General features: G+C 37.8%; 1 long non-coding RNA gene across 1 annotated transcript; it reads left to right on the top strand.

Annotated features, from left to right (window-relative positions):
- The first annotated feature begins 1081 nt into the window (after nt 1-1081).
- Nucleotides 1082-5313, top strand: LOC115598289. Its single transcript, XR_003987549.1, has 4 exons — nt 1082-1158; nt 1897-1902; nt 4496-4597; nt 5235-5313. It is a non-coding gene; the product is annotated as an uncharacterized LOC115598289 (long non-coding RNA).
- Nucleotides 5314-11007: the final 5694 nt, after the last annotated feature.

The raw sequence follows: 11007 nt of genomic DNA, 5'->3' as shown, positions 1-11007 counted from the left end.
GATAGATACTGGGCAGGGGCAGACTGAGGCTCTCCCACCCTGCAGACACTTCCAGGGGCCGCACATTGAACACCTGGCTTCATATGCATGACTTGTGGCAAAGCCACTGAGGAGCCTACAGCTTCTTCTGACTTTCTTATTGTTGCTGAGAGGTTTAAAGTCCTTATCCATAGTTGCAGACCAGCGTGTGTAGATGACCTGTGTTCCTCGAGGAAGACAGGGTAAAAGGATTGTAATCAGTGAGTGAATCCTGGTGTCCAGGAAGAGCAGATAATCAGGTAGGTGAACACGTCTCCTTTTAGAGATCTGGGCTTGGTCCAGAAGAGTGTTTAGATTTGTATTTATTGAAAATGTAGACTATGTAGGTATTTCACAGGGCAGCAGTAATAACCCCATGCAAACAAGCAAGTGACTCTCTTATGGCACTAAGTCTGATCACAATTTATCTGATCAGAGAAGCCTGACTACGTGTAGACCCCACTATCTTCATACAACTGATCAGGAACTTCACCACTGCCTAACAGATGGCAAAACTTACAGGAAGGGGACCAGGATATCAATAATTCAGCTAATAAAGTAACCAGCACCTCAGGCACTCAGATGGCTTTCATGCTGCCCACATGTGTTCTTTGACTCCTCAGGAGCATTGTGCAACTAAATTCTCCATCTGACTTAAAGTAAACCAGAGTCTAAAATATTATTAATAAGGTTGATCAACTATGTTTTATCCAGCAAAAACTCAGCAGAGAGGTCCTTTTAAAATTTCAAAATCCACAAAATAAACAGAGAGTGTTTACTAGTGGACTGCTCTGTGGCAGCATTAAGTGTTAAAAACAACCAGTCTGCAGGGTAATATGATAGAGAAATTGTTACACAAGGTCTTGACTCTGACCTTATATTACCTGGATCAAAACAGTGCAAAAAAGGAGACTGGAGAAACCAGCCAAGTCCCCTCTAAAATTATCGCTGGCACCGGACCCACAGAGTGTAAGCTCATAGTGTATTTCTATAAATAGAACTCGGCGGAGTTGTAGAAGATTTGCAGAACCTGTAATTTTGCAGCTGAGGCTGACGACTGGAAGCAAGCAGTTCTGGTGGCCCAGTAGCAAGCAGGAAAACTCCGAGCCATGAGAGAGAGATCTACAAGCAATCTGCAAGGTACTTCAATCCTTGGGAACTGCCTATCTTTCAAAAGCTTTTTGTTATATCAAAATAAATGTCAGGGAATACAAACATGGCAACATTCTCCAGTTTATCAAGCAAAACCTCTAAAGAATCTCTTCAACTTGTTTGCTAGTTGCACAAATCATCAGCCTGCTCTTGGATGTGTTTGCCAGCCTTAGTGGGTATTACTTGTACTAGAAAGTATCTGAAGGGTCAGAACCCGTGAGTTATTCTTTCTACAGCAATGCCTAAAGGCACTACGTAGGAATTGAAATACAAGGCATTGAACAAGGCACTTAAGCACGTAGCAAAGAAGTTTTGGCAATCTGCATTTTGAAGCAGACAGCAGAGAATGTGTACCAGAGAGAAAGGGAGAAGAGTCTTGAAAGGAGTGGTCAGAGTTTAAACACCAGTGCTGTTTGATGAAGAAGTCATCAAATGTCAAGTGGACATTACATATATTGACTGAAAGCTTATGTGCAAGACAAAAAATAGACATGCTAATAATTAGTCTGTGCTTTAGGTGTGAAGGTTGGGTTTCCCTGTGCGGTGGCATTACAGATGCCTGGATATTGCTTCTTACATCTAAGTTGTTTGTAATGTGATTGCAAACAGTAAGTGGATTGTTTCAACATGGTTAATGTTTATGAGCTGCATTTCAGTTTATAGGTGCACACAGATTGCCTGAAAACGTACCAGGCCATCCTTTTTTTAAGTTGGTGATGAAGAAAGATGAAAGTCTACATACTGCCTCCCAGTATCAAATCACACAGGGGTAATGAGTCTGAGAGGTCTACAATTATTTGAGTCTTAAGTTTCTATAAATTACCTCATGCTCTCCTTCTGTCTGTGAGATTATCTGAGATGCCAAATACGGCTATTTCAGGCCAAGAAAGAAAGGAAATAAAGACTGGGAATACATGATAAATCAAGACTGTTATGCTGTAGATTTTTAGCATAGATAATACAAAAAGAATTTTTCCAAAGGCTTTTCTCTGGACACCAGGACTCTCTACAAAGTCCAGCTGGTTGCTGTACTGCTTTTGGCTCCATGACCCATGTGTGCACTCTGGGAAGAGGAGGATCACGCAGTGTAAATGGATTTAATGCTGCTTCAAGCCACATTAACTGTACTCAACATTTACAGCATATGGTTCCCAGGTTTCCTAGAGGAAAAAAAATCATTCAGACCTGCTGCTCCTTAGCTCTTTGTACATCCTCTGCTGTGCCTCCTATTTCCCTGCAACCTAAAAACCACTTGAAGATATCAGGGAGGAAGGACATGCAAAGGGGAGGTGTAACATCAAATATTTCTTTGTTTGCTTCAGTTTTACCCCAGTTCATTAGAGAAGACATAAAGCATAAACATGCTAAATATAAAGAGAGTGAACGATACTCTCTGTATTTTGCATCAGAAAGTAGAAAAGAACACAAAACTTATCTATAAACAGAATGATTTATTTTTTTTACTTGTACCTGTAGTTTTAATTCTACCTCGCAAACTCCCTCTCTGGAAATAATTACAGAAAAACACATGTAAAGCAGTACTGTATAGGTAGAACAAGGATGCATATTTTACTAACATTATGTGTTTCTAGTTTATGGAAGAAAAGAACAGTTGCTAAATGGACCTTTCACATAAGCCTCCAGATCCTTCCAACTCCTCAGCAGTGGTGGGATGTGTGATGTTAGGTATTCTGTGCATAACTTTCCCTGAGCTGTGTTAAGATGCCAACTGGATTATATGTTTTCACCTGCTCAGTTGTAAGAATTAAGAGATTGGCTTGCCAGGGATTGCACAGAAAGAGAAGTGCTGGGGAAGGAGCAGGACATCCCTGTTAAAAGCTGTGCATTTAATTTCTCATGCAGGGTTGTTTTCCCTCATTTTCCTGTTCTTCAGCACTTAATGATTTTTCTGTCATCAATGGAGTTTTAATTGAGTGGGATTAGGGGTGGATTAAAGGATCTCATCAGAGCTCATACTCCTGGCATCCACTTCCTGTTGAGTCCTCTCAACAGAAGAGCTTTTGACATCAGAAAAGTGAAAAACACTTAAGACAGCGACACAGAGAGGGAGAACTTAATTGAAATGTAACTAAGGTGTTACAAGTGTAAAGAAAAGCATATCATAAAATCTTGGAGAACAGAGAAAGACATCGTTTATGTCACTGTACCTACTCCTGGATTTCATCTGGCTGAATTCAAGAAGGTTTAAACTTTAATAGATACAAAGACAGTACTGCAGCTCCTTCCTCAACTGCTTATGGATTTTGTATGAAATACGCTTTTCACCATATACCTGAATCAATATTAAAATTGTGGTATAAAATTCACAACACAAAAAAGCAATGAATTTACGTTTCATTCTACATTCTATACTGGACTGAGGATCAAAACTACAGTAGAGGATATCAAAATTTTGCATTTATTTGGGTTAGTTACCTTTCTTACTTTTTTCTTGAAAATACTTTATCTTACCTAACCAAAAGAAAAGGGATAGGGAATAGAGTGTCTGAAAAGGAACCTATTGAATACTTAGACAGATGTGGGAGAAAATCCTGACCCAGCAGAGCAAAGAAAATACTCTCAGTGGTTTCTGTGAAGAGAGTTTCAAATACTTCTTCCCACACCGAGCAAAAGCTTAGTTCTGTGCTTCATGTTCTGCTTTAATCACCAGGAGATACACATGCAAATCCACAGCAGGTTTGTAAACAGAACATTTAAGACTAATTATGCAGCTCTAGGAACAATGACTAAATCTCATCACACACAATTCTTTATCTTTTAGACACTATGAAACCTTCTCCATAAAGAGAAAATTTACTCTCATATATGCAAAGCAGGTCTCAGTTGTGATATCCTACTGACACTAATGGGATACACATATACAGTACATATATACACATATGCAAGTTAAAGTTTTCCATGAGGTTCTGTGAGGATAATAGTTATGGTTTGCTCTCCCACATCCGTACTTGAAAGAAGTGCTGACATTTTAGTCTCTTGAAGGGTGTTTTATATATAGTTCTAGATATGGCTCAGTTAAGTCCTTCAAAGTTATACCAGTACAAAGGGGTCCAAAATGCTCTAGGCTAAAAGTATTTTTAGGATGAACAGTCTTGTAAAATGTGCTATCTGTAAGACTTACTTTAAGCTTGACTTTGTGGAGCCATTCCCCTCCTCCAGGTTGTCCCAGCTCCCCATTAGCTTGCCTGACTAGGGGTGGTCAAACATGCTCTTACTTATTTATTTATCTATATTACTATCTATTTAAATAAAGTTACCTCATGACATGGACATATCCTCTTCCAGATAAAGAAGATGGATGAAGATCCTTTCTGCAAAGGGTGAGAAAGGCAATCTTCATTTTGACAGCGTGGTTTTTACTCCTGATGCTATTCACATGGTGAATGAATTCACTGCCCAATCATAGGTAATGACTTGAATCTGGCTGGTGCATGCCTGTAACTTCTTACCAATCAGCACATCTGCAGTGAATGTCTGGGATTTGTTGACATCCTGTAACCTGGCTCCCTCCACTATGTCTGAATAGCAGCATTCAGCCTTATAGGGTTACCAGGTGTCTACAGATTTGCAGAGAGGCTTCTGAGACACCAACTGTATTTGCCCTGCCCAGCTGTTTCTGCATATGCAATAAAGTAAATCCAAGCAGCCCGCAAAACTTCAGAATTACCTTAGAATTGCACCACACCCAATTCACTGCACATATGAAGATACTTTGGGAAATCCCAGACCAAGAGTGGTAAACATTTACTTAGGAGACTGGATTTCAGAGAGATACTTAAGGTTTGTTAAGAACTGCTGTAAAAATTCAAACTAGCTGCTATGTGTTCATGTGCAAACACACTAGATAAAAACAAGGTTCCAGGTCCCTATCTATTTGCAGTTGGAATGTTATTGACTAAGTCAAGAGGAGCACAGCTTCAAGGAGGCTGGGAGTCATTTTTGAAGTACAGGAGCCAAAGGAGATGCAGCAAGGCACAGAGAGAAATTAACTTAAAATTCAGCTAGAAAAAGAAATCTCAAATTTACAGCATTTTTTTTTTCAGATTTTCACAACTACGAAGGCTGCATTTTCACTATGGATTATTGTTCCCAGTGTTCAAAAAATATTAATGGAGAATACAGATTCAAAAAATATAATCTCTCCTGTTACTTTGTATTTGCTAAACGTAGAGTATCAGAGGTAGCTGACTACAATGCAATTCTCAGCAATTTATATATATATAAAGTACATTATTTTAAGCATGTAACATTGAGCCCAGAGTGTTTAAAACCAAATAGGATTGTGTAAATGGTGTTAAGCTGTGAAAATTATTATTAGAATAACTCAAGAGTCAAATTCAGACACCTATTATATGCTGCTGAACTTCAGGTATAATTGGGTCTGTCTCATGTTGATGCTAAAAATAGGAATATTGTAAATGAAGTGGAAGAAAAATTATGGCACAGGATCCCATGAGTTGAAGTCTTCAGAGCATCAGTCTAGTGGTCAGACATAATCTAACATGGCCAATAGATTCTCTTGAAATGTTCCCTGACATTATGAGATAATTACCGAAAACAGGCAGAGGAGGCTCTCAGCATCTTCCACAAAAGCAGACAAATGAGAAAACTAAAACTTATGAGATGCTTCTAAGTTCTCTAAAGCAAAGATCAGCTCTAAGAAGGATGGAGACCTGTTAGTGTCTCTCCTATCAGTCATTTGTTTTCCTTCAAGAAAGAGAGCTGTAAGGCTGACCAGTCCTTTAAGAGCTGAATTGAATGTGGTGAGACATAAAACAAGGAGAACTGTGTGTACACACAGATCTCATCTTTTCCTTCATAAGATTTTTACCCTTTAACATTTTCAATTTACTTGGTACATTGAAGTTTCATAGTTACAAACTTGGTCTTGGGCTTCTCATTAACTAACTCTGACACATACTAAATTTACATTTATGTTTCAGACAGTAGGAAGAGATCCCAGAAATGAACCCCTTGATTAATTTCATCTGCATCTTGTTACATTTCTTTTCTTATTTGCAATCATTGTTCATAATTTCTGGAAAGTATTTTTCTGAAATTAATAGTAGAATTGGTTCCTGTCCTAAGATAGCTATTTCAAGAACACTGGCTATTTCTAGGTCTTTTACCAGGTCAGTTAAAATGTTTCTAGTTCATCTGACAGTGAGAGTTCAGGTTAAGCATGTAAAACTACCATCTTGAGAAGAAGGAAATTACCATCTTCTATTTCCCCATGATATATATGATGTATATGATATATACAACTGCATGTTTTAAAATTGTGATAGGCCATTTTTAAGTGAATCCAACCACTGCAAGAGTAGAATAACAAGTCAGGTGGAGAAGAGCAATTTTCATGTCCTCAGGTAGATGCAATATTTTCATAAAATTTCACAGTTTTCCCAACTTGTTGAAATGCTGTAACAGACCAAGAGGAAGTCAGAACTTTGAATAAATTAGTTGATATGATTTAGATGTGTTGCAAAAAACATCAGAAGTCTGTATACAAAGAGTCTTTGCGGATCAGGGCTTCAAAATAAGCTGGATTTGTAATACCAAGGTTTTCTAAAACATCCAGTCTAGAGGAATATGCAGTTAAAGTATTTTAAGTTTTCTACAATAACAGAGAAAAGAAGCATTTTCTTGTTTGAATAACAGTTAATTCTGTGCTGAATTATGTTGCATTGACCAAAACTTGCCATATATCCTATATATAGGGAATTTAACATGATGACTTAACTCTCAGGCTTCTGAAGAAGTTTACTTTTCTCAGAGGAATTACAGGATATGTGCCATCTTTTTCAGGCATATTAATGAGTGTTTGGCACAGAGCTGGAGGCAATGCTGTTTGTGATTAACAAATAGAACGTTTTCTGTATTCAGAACCTGTGAGACAGCCAGGTCTTGGCACGTAATTCCTTGTTGTTCCTTTGTAAGGAGAATACTAGAAAAGCAGGTCAACCTGCTTAGTCTAGTATCATCTTTTGTTTGAATAACAGGTACAACTTCAGTTGGGGAAATACAATGGTAGAGGAGCAACACACAGTACAAAGTCACAGCCCAAATGCACTTTTTACTGATTTTGAAAAGCTCCCAGGGAATTCATTGGAATCAATGTTAATCTAAAGTAAAAAGAGTTACTATAGTTACTAATACAATAGTTACTAAATATAATTCTCCCTATATAAAATACACGTTCTGGGACCCTATAAGCTGAAAAGATAAAAGATCTTTAATTACGTTTGCCATGATAATAAATGATTGGCTTTGTTTTGTATCATTCCACTGTAGACAGAGTATGTGCATAACAATTTGAATGTTTTCAACAATTCAGCATCAGTCAGGGGGATGAGAGTTCTTGCTCCCTTTCCTTCTTTTATTTAAAGGTTGGCAGTAATTTTTCATGTCAAGGTGATGATTGATGTGGGTTAACTTCCACTAAAAATCTTTTGAAACATTTTGAGTAATGTTAAAAATTATGGCATGCAACACATCAAAATATTTTTGAGGCTTCCTGCATAAGTAAATCAGCACTAGGGAAATGTGAAAGGCATTCATAGTATTTTGTAAGCAAGTTTCAAACTGCATGTTGCAGATTTATATGCTTCATAGCTTATGCTGTGATGCATGTTGCATTTTATTAAAATAGACTGTGGGTGGGGAATAGATGGTGATCTACTACATTTGTGTCTCTGCCCATGTCAATTTGAAATGGAGATCAATTCACTAAGAAACGTATCCAAGCATGGATTATGTAGCCTGTCCATCAAGTGTCAGTTTCCTGGGGAAATACTAATAGCAAATCCTCAATCTTAGGCCAAATGTCAAGGCTGTAGCATCCAGCACTCTGAGTGTGGAACATGGGATTACAAAAACATCTGCCATTGACAGGCAAATGTTAGAGCCACTGATCTTCAGCAGTCAGGATCTGAATAGCACAGAAAATCTCTCCAAGACATAATTCCTAAAGATAAGTGAAGTAAAACAAGACGAGGAACAGGTGAAGCAGCAACGTATTTTCCTAAGAGAAAAAGAAAGAGGGATGTCTACTGTCACTCAGTAATGAAGGTTAAAAAAAAAAAAGTGTAGACAGGTCACTGGCAGATGTACAGTGTGGAGTTCTCCTCTTTCTATTTTTTTCAGTCGGTATCTTGTCATTCACCCTCATTAGCAGACACTTATAAAACCCTAGGACCTGAAGACACCTGCCTTTTCTCACCACACTTAGATATTTCAGTGAGGTGCTGATGAGAGATGTCTGGAGTCCCTGCAGTCAGTCCAGCCAGAGTAGCTTGGTCCACTCACAGGAGGAGTCTACCTTTCTCTTTTGACATACCAAGAGCACAGGTCCCTTAGCAAAGTATGAAGTATATAGACTTGTGATTGCAGCCTGTGCTGCAAGGGCAAAGAAAATAGGCTCTTGCTCTGAGTGAAATGAGATTCTGTGAAGACCACAACATGGCTAAGGAAAAGGTTCAGAGATGCTGTAGGAGTATCACGGATCAGTACCAGGAAGTGTTAGAACATTGTGATAATACAATCTTTACTCCTTCATGTTTTTCTTTTCAGTTCAAACTCATGTTATATTCTCTCTTAGCATGAGGAACTGTTGTATGAAAGCAGTTCTCTTCCTCCTAAAGTGACTGCGTTAAGCAATTACTTTAGATTAGACATTGTATTATTTTATATCACTGAACTTAGGTGAGATGAGTCTCACATCTAAAACATGTAGATGAATGCAAGCATCATTAAGATCTGTTCCAACACCAAGTGGGAGGTAGCCATTTTGGGATTATATGTTTTAGTACTTCCAGGTGTTCAATATTTCCTCAGTGAACTATGTCTTGGAAAGCTAGATGCCATTGGGAAAGTGACAGAAAACGACTGGGAGTGTTTGAACTGCTGTATCCAATATCATATATACCATTCTCTACTAAGGTGCACAAGAAAGGAGCTATAAACTGTTAGGACAATTGGTAATTAGGATCATTACCTGTCTGCAAGCATTTAATCTGCTTTGCAAAAATTGTAGAGTAGCATCTACCATAGCTGTCAAACCTCAAACTACACCATTTCAGCATAACTTTTACATTTCTAAACATTTCTAATGTACTTTTATTGCTGTCTTGAAACTAACCAAACAGACAATGGCTTCTTTTCCTGTTAATGATTTAGTAACCAAAAACTACAAGAAACTTTTCTGTATTTCCATGTCTTAAGGCAGCAGTGACCATAGGAAGAGATGTACTTTTTAATTGTTTCCTAAGCTGAATGACGACCAACATACTCCTGGCAATTTATGAACCTTTTTTCCTACCAAGATATAGCTGTGCATAAATCTTGGAAAACTGTATTATTTAGCTTGTTGCAGCTCTGTAAAAGAGTATGAATAATACAATATGCACTTTTGCTACTTTTCTGGCAATCACATTGTTTTGTCTGTTCCTACATTTCTTAGCAATAAAGGAAGGTTTCAAGCGTTTTGTTCTTAAGAACCTAAGCTAGAAATTATTTTTATGATCTGCTCCATTTGCATGCTGTCTCATATCTGACAGTCCACTATGAGCAATTGAGAAACTTTTTCTGCATAAATTGCAGTAATCCTTATGGCAATTATTGCTATCTTTACTGATCCATGCAAAACCATTTCTTCTCTCATTCTAGAAAGTGCAAAGCCTCTTATTTTTAGGGAGTTGTTGACCATATTAAGGTTTTTCAGCAATATAGCTGTTGCAAGTAGAAGTTAACCAGGCCCCTGAGAGGTCTGGTTAATTAGAAGTTTTGCTACATGGCAGAAGTGAATGAATTTTGGGTACATGTAGATTTTTAACCAGAAAAAACAATTTTATTTTCTGTTAATTAGGGAATAGACTATAAAGTGTTATCTGTTACACTGGAGCATAGGAAGTCCAAGTTGCAGTTGCTTTGGTACTGGACATTTTTTACAGACATTTTCAAGGGTAGGCTATCAAAATATTAATCAGTCATTTTAATGATGATAATACATAAGTGAAGGGAACCAGTAAGATGGGGCTCAGGTATGGTTTAGGAAAAGGAAGATATGAAGTAGACAAACTGAGGGGTATAAAGACATGTTTAAAAGACAAGCTTTTTAGTCTGCTTTCTGAAGATGGCATCGGTGGTTCCTGTTATTCATCTTGTCCTGACAAGTTGAAGGCTTTGTGCTACCAGCCTGCTAAGAGGTTTTGTTTGTTTGTGTTTCTCTTGGCTTACAAAATGAAATAGCTAGTTTGGGTTTTGTATGACTTCTGCTGTGCATTTCTACAAAAAGGGAGAAATAATTTTTTTCTAATAAAGTCTTCAGAGGCACAAAATGAATAAAGGAACAGGTTGCTGTATCTTTATGAGACAGCAGGCAGGTTCTATCTTGATTAGTTGAAGGACTGTTTCCTCAGGTTTGCTATCATGGTCATAAGCCATGTACTGGGCTGCAATTTCATCAATTAAAACCATATAAATAATGTTTAAATGCCGCTTAAGGTCATACTTGCTGTCTACTCTGTACCTGTATGGAGCAGGACACTTAGTAGACACTAAGTAGACACTTAGTACTCATTTATCCAGTATTCAGCAGTAAATCCATGGGACAAAATCTTCTTTAGACAACAAAAAGCTAACTCTGCAAGATGCTGTCTACTGTTATGGAAACATGGCTTGAAAGTGTCTTCTTCCATTCCAGTAGCAGTGCATTGCATATCTATACAGTTTCTGGAAATACATCTTCTAATCTCTTCTGGATTTAGAGCTTCTGCATAACTGCTGTTATCTGATCTCTCTTCTAAACACCACACTCTC

This window comes from Calypte anna, chromosome 4A, assembly GCF_003957555.1.
Source record: "Calypte anna isolate BGI_N300 chromosome 4A, bCalAnn1_v1.p, whole genome shotgun sequence".
NCBI lineage: Eukaryota > Metazoa > Chordata > Aves > Apodiformes > Trochilidae > Calypte > Calypte anna.
This window is presented reverse-complemented; position numbering and strand designations above follow the sequence as displayed.